Genomic DNA, 9,327 nt, shown 5'->3' on the forward strand with positions numbered 1-9,327 from the left:
AATCATGAGAAGAGGGCATTTCCTGGATGGCGAGCATGCTAAATGTTGTCCTTACTTTGCAATGATTCTGACACTGAAGTCAATCTAGAGTAGCCATGTTATGCCTTTGCATGTTTAGAGATTAACAGACTAGTGTTGCATCCTGAACAATTATTCAAATACTTCTTATTTTAATTCAGTCATTACTTATGTGAAGTAAAAAAGTAATAACACTCCACATTTCCCACACTTCAGAAATGCTGCACTACAAAAATATTTGATGCATCATTTGGGCTTCTGAAAGCTTTTAGAGTGGTGATGAGGAGGGATTTCTTTAGCCAGAGTGTGGTGAATCTATGGAATTCGTTGTGGAGACCAAGTCATTGGGTGTCTTCAAGGCAGAGGTTGATAGATTCTTGATTGGTCTGGGCATGAAGGGAAAGGGGGAGAAGGCGGGAAATTGGGGCTGAGAGGGAAAATGGACCGGCCATGATGAAATAGCGGAACAGACTCGATGGGCCAAATGACCTAATCTGCTGCCATATCTTCTGGTCCTATGGTCCTTTTTTTGAAGTGACATTCTTTCTCCCTTTTACATCCTTACTTCCATCAGTTTACACTTCAGAAATAAATTAGCTACTTTGGTTCTTTGGAGTGTGGAAGATATAGTAGAAAGAAAGGACTGGTATTTATATAGCACCTCACACAATTTCCATAAAGCTTCATCATTACTAAAGTAACATTTAGAGTTTGGTCTCTACCAAAGCGTTGAAAACACAGTAGCAAAATTATATCGAATGAGATCCCACATGAAGTACATAATTGACATAATAAAATTTTCTTTAAAAAATCAAGATGTTGAAAATACTAAACAGGTCTAACATTTTGACAAACAGTTCTGAAAAATGATCACACATATGAAACTTGTTTTACTCTTCATAGGTGCACCCTGACTTTATGTATATTTCCACTGCTTTCAAGGTTTCTTTCAAATTTCTATCACTAGATTTGTTTTTGAATTTTTTTTTTAAGTCTCATTGATTGGGAGGAATCTGGTTTTGGTCCGTGGCATCAAGGACACGACCCACCCAGCCAACACACTTTTCGTCCCTCCTCCTCCTGGGAGAAGGCTCAGGAGCTTGAAAACTCGTACGGCCAGATTTGGGAACAGCTTCTTTCCAACTGTGATAAGACTGCTGAACGGATCCTGACCCGGATCTGGGCCGTACCCTCCAAATATCCGGACCTGCCCCTCGGTTTTTTTGCACTACCTTACTTTCCCTTTTCTATTTTCTATTTATGATTTATAATTTAAATTTTTAATATTTAATATCAATTTGTAATCCAGGGAGCGGGAAGCACAGAATCAAATATCACTGTGATGATTGTACATTCTAGTATCAATCGGTTGGTGACAATAAAGTATAAAGTATAAAAAGGTTGAGAACTGCTGATTTAGACTGCCACAAGCCACACCACCCAGCACCCCACCTATTAGACCCTAGCCTAATCAGAGGACAAGTTAGAATGATCAACTAACCTACAAACTGCTACCTTTTTGGGCTGTGGGAGGAAACTGGAGCTCCCAGAGCAAATTCACGTGGTCACGGGGAGAACGTACAAATTCCATACAGTTGGCACCGGAATTGAACTCCGTACTCCAACACTCCGAACTATGATAGCGTCATGCTAACTGCTGCACTAACATAGCGCCCCACAAAATATGGAGCACTTCACGAATCTGTGTGTCGTCCTTGCGCAGGGGCCATGCTAATCTTCTCTGTATTGTTCCAGTTTTAGTATACGTGCTGTCAAATTTCCCTCGGGATCAATAAAGTATATCTATCTACCTATCTATCTATCTATCTGTCAAATTGAGCACAAAGTTTCTAAATATTATTTTTTAAGACTGTACTGTGTAAACAATCAATTTAACACATTGGATGGTGCAGTGATTTCATATAAATACTATTGGAAAAAATAGAAGTGTTCTTATTTGGCAAATTGTATCTAATCTACCTGCTTGATCTCAGTTCTAGTATTAATGCATATTTCTGCATTTAATGTGTATGAATAATTTTAGTTGCATTCAAATCTGATTTTATACTAAATATTGGACATGTTTCCAAAGTCATGGAAAGTTTGACTCCAATGTTATGAATGCTTGTGGATCAGGGAAATACCCATCTAAGGTTATTGTTGAAAGTGTTATTGGAACAGTTTAGAGAGAGACCTGATACCATTATAGCTGTTACATGTAGCCATTATGTATCTAAAATATTGTTGGCTCTGTTAAGAGGAAAATGTTGAAACCAGTTGCTTTCCATTCTTCAGCCTTTTAAATAAAACACAATAAACATCAAATTCCTTCCTATTTACCCATTTCTTAGTTGCCAACACTAGCTCTTTTACAACTTTGGTGCTCTTCAAGATCCTTCCACTGATACAACACCATCTCCTCAATCCCCTCCACGTTTTCATGCCCTCTTAGAATCCGCATGGTCTAGTTTGCTGCCCCCCCCCGAACTTTCATCCCAAACGCTAGTCATTTCAATTCCGACCTTTTAGAATTGTTTTTATCCTTCCATCTTTCTACAATATCATACTTCCATATTTCAATACCTTAAAATTAAATGGGTGGTGGGGTGGAGATATGTCTCTACCAAAGGAAGAGTAAGGTACTCCTTCACTTCCTTAGCCTGCATGTCACCCTTGGGCAAGGTGTAGCACCTGCTTAGTCCCTGATCAGGGTCACGTGAAGCCATGGAGAAGATGGTGGATGGTCATATGGGCATATCACAAGATCTGGTTATGCAACCACTGACACCAGGCAGACAGTCTATGAAGAGTATTGTTAATGGCTATGGAGACCCCTGCCTTGTAAAGACACTGCCCAGAAGAAGGTAATGGCAAACCACTTCTGTAGAACAATTTGCCAAGAACATTCATGGTCAGGGAAAGACCATGATCGCCTACATCATATGACATGACACATAATGATGATGATGAAAATTAAGTACTCTTCCTGAAGTTTTGATTACCAAAAATTCCTAGCATGTGTTCCTATCCATCATTTTCACCTCTAAAACAAATTGAGACATTTTACTCCTTTAGCAAAGCACACCATTGTTGTAAACTATCACCTCTTTCAGATTATCATTCTGTTTTATAAATGTATGCTAATAAAGAGAAAGACTTTCAGCTGAAATATAATGAGTTTCTTAGTTTTGAAAGGCAATGTCTAAATACAGCCAAGGTCAATTCAAAATGGACTTATCTTCCTATTGTATCCTCTGTTTCAAATTGTTGTACTTTATCATTATGCATCACCTTAAACATGAAATATTGTATGCCAAGTTATTTCAGAAAGCCAATCACATACAATCACTCGACAATGGGATGATACACACTTGCTGGGAAATGCCAATGCTAATGTGCTGAACTGTTGGCATTCACCTCTTCACCTCCCTCCCAACCCCTGGAAGATCAGTGAGGTCGGGACACCTGCATGTACAGCAAGTCCTACACTTGTTGGCTGACCTCAGCCAGCAACTTCCCAAATATCCTGCAACCTTGTCCTCCTGGTAGCATCCAGTGGATGAAGATAAACTTTGCGAATTTATTAGCATTTGCACAGAGGAATCTATTTGCCAAACCTGCAGCAGTGGTGTGGCTCGAAAGTAAGCTCAGTTGTTTTAATGCTGAGGAACAGCCACAAGGGTAATTTACATTTATTTAATTGCTTAAATTTCCTTTGTTGACAAGTGGTTAGGTGATTTATTTTCCTTAATTTTTTATTATTCTTAATTTCTTATTTTTTTATTTATCTTAAGAAGTTTTAAATGTTTTGACTATCACCTAAATCAAGAAGTATTCAGCTGGCTCTGCAAGCTGCCAAAGTGTTTCTCGGGCGTTTCCGGACAGGGTCTGCCTGTATTATGCCGTAACGTCACAAAGAACTCTGGCACTACCTGAGCCTTTCGGATTGGATCGGTCAATGTCTTACTAACGATACTGGGAAACTACACGGGAAATCCCTTGTTTCTTCCAGGGGTAGGTGGGGGAAGTTCACACTTGCAGCAAGTTCTGGCTCTGCAATAACAATAAACAGATTTTTCAGCATTAATACATTTCAAGGTATTCCACAAGTTGGGCAACAAATAAAGAAGTTTTATTTTTAAACCTCTGATCTAAATTCAGGGAGTTTCTCCGGTGCACCAAAGGCACAGGACCACAGCGATTAGCGCAATGCTGTTACAGCTCAGAAAGTCCTTGAAATCTGCAGTTCATTCCCAGTGCCGTTCTGTAAGGAATCTCTGTACGTGTGGGTTTTCTCCAGGTCCTCAGGTTTCCTCTCACAGACCAAAGACATAATGGGCAGAATAACTGATCATTGTAAATCTTCCCATGATTAGCTGAGGGTGACCAGGTTTGGCGGGGGTTGCTGGGGCTGTGTGGCTCGAAGGGCCAATTTCCAGCGGTATCACTAAATAAAGAAAATTCCTTATTATTCTGAACTAAAACGTGTTTTAAGCATCACTATAGCAGATACCAATCCATCAGAAGATATTTCAACAACATGCATGAAACTGCTGGATATAACTCAGCTTTCCTTGACTTTACATGCCTTGAGACATGGAGCAATGTCCTTTAGACAATGGGATGAAAATTCAGCTGTTTATTTCTCTTAGAATTTCAATATCAGCAACAGAATTTTAACCCTGTACAGTTGAGCTAAACTCAAATTCAGTAACCAAAAATTTCTGTAAAGCCATCAGTTCTGTATTGTTAGTATTAGTGCTTCTTAAATGTGAAAGACAATATTGTCTCTTCATTTCAATATAGCTCCCATTCTCCCACTTCGTTTGAATACAGTTCTGCCATTTACCATTGACAGAACGGCCAAATACCAAGAACTTCAATAGAGACAAACTCTCCTATGCCAAAGTGCCAGAAAATTAACAGTTCAGCTACAAAACAACTGAAATTATGCAACCCTTTCTGAAACCTTCCTGTATCCACCCACAACTTCTCTATTACATCGTTCTGTGAAAGAAGCTGGAATGAAATGAATATTCACTTGAATACGCCATTCAGAAGTCCAACAATTGGTTGAATCTACATCGGAAGGAATGATTATTGCTCAATTGAAGCAGAACAGTACAAGAAAGATACACCCATCATATTCACATAAAATTGTAAAACTGTATTTTTTGTTCAAGTAGTTCCCCTTAATATCAAAGAATGTGTACAATATGCATCCTAAGATTCTTGTTCTTCACAGACGTCCATGAAAACAGAAGAGTACTTCAAAGAATAAGTGACAATAAAAAAGTTAGAACCGGAAATCCTCCTCATCCCCCTCCTCCCCCTCCAACGCACAAGCACCAGCAAAGCATCAGCCCCTGCCCTCCCTCTCCCCACTTATTCCAGCAATAAGCATCAGCACCCACCACTCACCAAGCAAAACCCCAAGGAAAGACCATGATCTGCAGTACAACAAAAACTAATCATTCACCCTAGCGATACTACATGCCACAGGCTCTCTCTCTCCCTAATAAAGGGGCAGAAAGGTGTCTCACTGTGAGAGGGGAGACTAACAAAACAAAAAAAAAACAACTCACTGATTGCGCTGTTATAGCCTGTCACGTCACTTTTTTCCCCCCAAATTCTCCAACTCAAGAATCGGTAGCAAACTCTTCCCCCATCAGCGAGAGAGAGAGAAAGAGCGATCCAGGTACAGAGGCTTCCGACTGCTGATCCTGCCATCTGCGACGTCCTGTTTTCTCTGAGACATTTCATTAGGTGACACTGGCTTGGAATTGGCTCGTCCACAGGGCCGCAGAGCTTCTAAACCCCAAAGACAGGCACGTCCTCTAGGCTGCATCCTTGGGAAACTGAAAAACAGCCAGTCGGTGAGATGGGAGCAGGAGCCATTATAGAAAAGAACCACAGTTTGAGTACATCTGTAGATCAAGGACTCTGACAGGACTCCATCCACCTTGAAATGTGAAAAAGGGACATTAGAGGAAGAAATTAAACTGCTTTCGCAGATAAGCTCAGAGAAGCTTCCCTCTGGCACCTTCTTAACTCCACTTAACTGACCACCTTAACCTGGTAAAGTTCAAAGAGTTTCACAGGTCTCTTCAGAATGCCAAGAATACTATTTGGAATGAGATCTAATGAACGTCATCCGGTTTCTATAAAAATTATTGCATGGCTACATAGTAACCTATGTTTTAATATTTTGGACTTTACTTGTGAGACAGCCTTATCGTCTTACTTCAGTACCACATGACAAGTTAGGATACAGCAACATAATGGTAAAGTTACTGGATCAGGAATCAGAGACCTGAAGCACTAATGCAGGGACCTAAGCTTGAACTGCTCCCTGGTAGCTGAAGAACTTCTATTCAGATGATTGTACTTTCTCCTTGCTCCCATCCTCTCTCGACATTCAACCTCACAAACAAAATTAGTTTAATTAGCTAAATAGGAATGATGTCATTTCATAGAATCTTTTTATATAAATTTCATCATTTTCCCACAATTCTTAACAAAGAATGACTGTGTGTCATGGCAACCCAGGGTTAAAAACAAATAAGCATAAGATTATGAGAAAATAGTCCATAACATTACAAATTGCTATTGTTAGAGCAGTTAAAAGATCATCCATCTGAAATGCTAGTTCTATTTCTTTCTTCGTAGGTGCTGCGTAACTTGCACAGGATTCCCAAAATTAATTTTATTACACATTCCAGCACTGTGGCATTTGTTTTTTTTTTTGCTTAGAGGGGATCCTTCAACATAACATTTGTCCAGAAGTTGAAACTTGAAGGACTTAATTATCCTGATCTATCTATTCTGTACATTATAATTACTTGACGTGATTTAAATCAAGATGAATCAAGTAACATTGCCACAGCATGATAGCTTCAAACCAAGATCTGACATATACTGTGAAGCTTAACAAACCATGCTTTCATTTAACGTTTCAAGTCTTCGTCTACTATGTCATCTCAGAGCTGCGATGATATATAGCATTTTTCACAAACATTTCTCATTGGAAATTGAATGAAATTTTGTTAAAAAACAAGTGACCATCTTTCAGAATGACATGTCATTTCTGTAATCCATGAGTATTTCCTCTTATGGGTATTATGGGCCGAAATAAAAAGACTCAAGAAACATTTGGAAAAGGTCATCTTCAAAACCACAGTCCTCAAGATATTCTTCCTCAGTGTCATATGTGTGGTCTTCAGTGGCCATCTCTTACCCTTTACAGCTCTATCCTTTCATCTTCTTTCAGCGACTGAAATACCAACACCCACAATACCTTAATTGTGATATTGTGGACAAGAATTTTGGCTCTCTCTTCCATTTCTAACCAAGTCATGTCTATGCATAAAATGAGCATTTCTTTCAAATGTGTGAAGTCCTTTTACGACACCATCTCAAATTTTTACTACACCGTCTGCAGATTTTGCCCCTGAAGTTTAGTATTGAAGCCAATGTGGCAAATCACCTTAGAGTTGTCCAACCTAGTATTTGCTCTGATTTTGTTTTGGTGATCTACTCCTCCAGTCTAATAACTCACTGTTACATGCTCCATGTACTTGAAAACAAGACATTTAGTTGGGCTGGGCTCTGTTGTATTGGCATCCTTGCGCTATTTGTCCATAGGTAGAGAACTTCAAGATCCAAGATTATTTATTGTCATCCTTTAGTACCTGAGTCTAAAGGAGGATGAAACGATTGTTACTCCTGATCTGATGCAGCATATAAAAATGCAATAAGCATGAAGAACACAATAAAAACAAAAGAAAAACACAATAAATATATATGAAGGCAATCCTATAAAACACACTGTTTGAGTGTGGCCATATATACATAAGATAACTTATACTATATACATAGACTGAACGGGCTGACTGTATGTACATGAAGTGACACTCGGTGCAGGAGTATCTGCACATAAGGTGACTTTGACACTAAATGATTGAGTGACAAAGTGACTCTTGAAAAGAGGAATTCTTCACTGTTCTTGGCCATGAACACGTCTTCTGCCTGCCTGCATGTCCTTGTGCTGTGAAACTGACACAAGAGCTACACTGGGATGTTGCTCAGCACTGCACCCTAGCTGGCATGGAGGCTGGGACATTGTTGCTGTCCAGCTGTACCTGCACCATGAGCTGATGGACCACTTCTTATGGGAAGCAACTGCCTCCCCATTCCCTTTGTCTGCACAGCTGTCCCTGTGGTTTGGTAACATAGAACTGTTTACTAGCTACAGCACAGTACCAGCTCTATAGCCATGATGTTTTGCCAAACTTTTAACTTGCTCCACGATCAATCTAACCTTTCCCTCCCACGCTGCATTTTGCTTTCATCCATGTGTCTATCTAACAGTCTCTTAAATGTTCCTAATATATCATCCTCTAACACCACCCCAACTGTGCATTCCAGGCAATTACCACACTCTTGTGTAAAAACCCTACCTCTGACATCTCCTCGAAACTTTCCTCCATTCACCTTAAAAAGATGTCCTCTAGTATTAGCCATTGCCATCCCAGCAAGAAGGTGCAGACTATAATCTCATCCTAATTCGCTCAACCTTTCCTCATAAGACATGTTTTCTAATCCAGGCAATATTCTGGTAAATCCTCTCTAAAGCTTCCACATCCTTCCTCTGATGAATCGACCAGAACTGAACAAAACACTCCAAGTCTGGTTTAACCAGAGTTTCATATAGCTGCAACATAACTTCATGGCTCTTTAATTCAATCACCCAACTAATGAAGGTCAATGCACAATATGCCTTCTTAACCACCCTATCAACTTGCACAGCAAGTTTAAATGACCTAAGGACTTGGATCCCAAAATCCGTCTGTTCCTCCACACTGCCAAGAATCCCACCATTAACCTTTTACTCTGCCTTCAGCTTTGAGCTTCTAAAGTGCATCACTTCACACTTTTCCTGATTGATTTCCACCTGTCACTCAGCCTGGTGGATATATAGCAAGATGAAAAGTGATCTGCAGAGAGACCAGGTGTGGCCAGCCCCCTGCACTGCTCCACACTCATAGACCTGGCCAGGGTGCAGACCTGAGCCTCACATCTCAGCACCAAACTTCAGCTCTGCACACCCCAGCCCGCCCAATCTCAGCCCTCACAAATAATCTCTCGGCCATGAGCCATTGCTGCAGGAAGACCAGCAGAGGGAAGGAAGCAATGCCAGTTGCTAAGCCCAACTCTGGGCAGGACAGGAGTTCTGTCCTGACACCCAACACAACGGTGGGGAGAAAAGAAGAGAGAGCACCAGGTACACAGCACAGAAGCAAGGAGTGA

The 9,327-nt window shown here is 40.3% G+C and overlaps 1 non-coding gene across 1 annotated transcript; it reads right to left on the minus strand.

Annotated features, from left to right (window-relative positions):
• Nucleotides 1-1,696: 1,696 nt before the first annotated feature.
• Nucleotides 1,697-1,801, minus strand: LOC134355288 (U6 spliceosomal RNA). The gene has a single exon (XR_010020012.1). It is a non-coding gene; the product is annotated as a U6 spliceosomal RNA (small nuclear RNA).
• Nucleotides 1,802-9,327: the final 7,526 nt, after the last annotated feature.

Source organism: Mobula hypostoma, chromosome 12, assembly GCF_963921235.1.
Source record: "Mobula hypostoma chromosome 12, sMobHyp1.1, whole genome shotgun sequence".
In the NCBI taxonomy this organism is placed as follows: Eukaryota; Metazoa; Chordata; class Chondrichthyes; order Myliobatiformes; family Myliobatidae; genus Mobula; species Mobula hypostoma.